The 1,199-nt window shown below is 48.3% G+C and overlaps 1 protein-coding gene across 1 annotated transcript in view; it reads right to left on the bottom strand.

Moving 5' to 3' along the window:
- Nucleotides 1-1,199, bottom strand: part of NPLOC4 (NPL4 homolog, ubiquitin recognition factor) — a 54,740-nt gene that overhangs the window by 43,950 nt on the left and 9,591 nt on the right. The gene's annotated exons all lie outside the window — the stretch shown is intronic.

Below are 1,199 nucleotides of genomic sequence, written 5' to 3'. Positions count from 1 at the left end.
CGGAGCGGCTGGGCCCGTGAGCCATGGCTGCTGAGCCTGCGCGTCCGGAGCCTGTGCTCCGCAACGGGAGAGGCCACGACAGTGAGAGTCCCGCATACCGCCAAAAAAAAAAAAAAAAAAAAAAAAGATGGGTTAACAGAAGCCAGACAATCTGAAGACAGAGATTTGAAAGAAAACTGAACAGTCTTAGGAACCCCTGGGACAATATCAGATGATCCTCAGGAGAAGAGAATAAGGCTAGGACTGAAAAACATTTGAAGAAAGAATGGCCAAAACCCTCAAATTTGATGAAAAACATAAGAGTAACAAATCCAGGAAGTTCAGCAAAACCAAAGTAGGATAAATAAAGAGAAAACTACACCTGGGCATGTCATCATCACACTGCTAAAATCCAAAGATCAATGGAGACCAGAAGACAATGGAACAACATCTTTAAAGTGCTGAGGCAGGAATAAACATCTGTCAACTCAGAATTCTCCATCTGGAGAAAATACCCTTCAAATTCAAGGGCAAAATGAAAACGTTCTCAGGTCGACAAGACCCAAGGGCACCTGTTGCCCGTTGCCTCCACCACAATAAATGCCAGAGGATGTCCTTCAGGCTGAACAACACCAGACAGAAACTCCGACGCAGAGGACACACGAAGGTAAGAACTCCAAATCACACAGTAGGAAACCATCACAGAATTGCCAGGAGAATCCTGACAGAGCAACAACCACAGGTCAGGAACAGGACCAGGGAGGAGCCGCATGTCCCTGAGGCACCCAAAGGCTCACCCCTCCCCCCATTTTATACCTTGTTCTACCTGCTGCTTTTTACCTATGATCGATTTGCCCTTTAACACGGAATTACTGATAAAACCTAGAATTTATTTACTGTAAGGAAAACAAGAGTTTAAAGATTAACTTTATGTACTAACAGTATTTTCTGCTGATTAAAAAAAAGGATTGAAAGTAACTCTAGGGCCTTTCCTGGTGGCGCAGTGGTTAAGAATCCGCCTGCCGGGCTTTCCTGGTGGCGCAGTGGTTGAGAGTCCGCCTGCTGATGCAAGGGACACGGGTTCGTGCCCCGGTCCGGGAAGATCCCACAAGCCGCGGAGAGGCTGGGCCCGTGAGCCATGGCTGCTGAGCCTGTGCGTCTGGAGCCTGTGCTCCCCAACGGGAGAGGCCACAACAGTGAGAGGCCCGCGTACCGCCAAA

The sequence above is a fragment of the Lipotes vexillifer genome, unplaced genomic scaffold (genome assembly GCF_000442215.2).
Source record: "Lipotes vexillifer unplaced genomic scaffold, Lipotes_vexillifer_v1.1 scaffold1691, whole genome shotgun sequence".
In the NCBI taxonomy this organism is placed as follows: Eukaryota; Metazoa; Chordata; class Mammalia; order Artiodactyla; family Lipotidae; genus Lipotes; species Lipotes vexillifer.
Note: the sequence above shows the minus strand (reverse complement) of the source record. Positions and strands in the feature narration are given on the sequence as shown.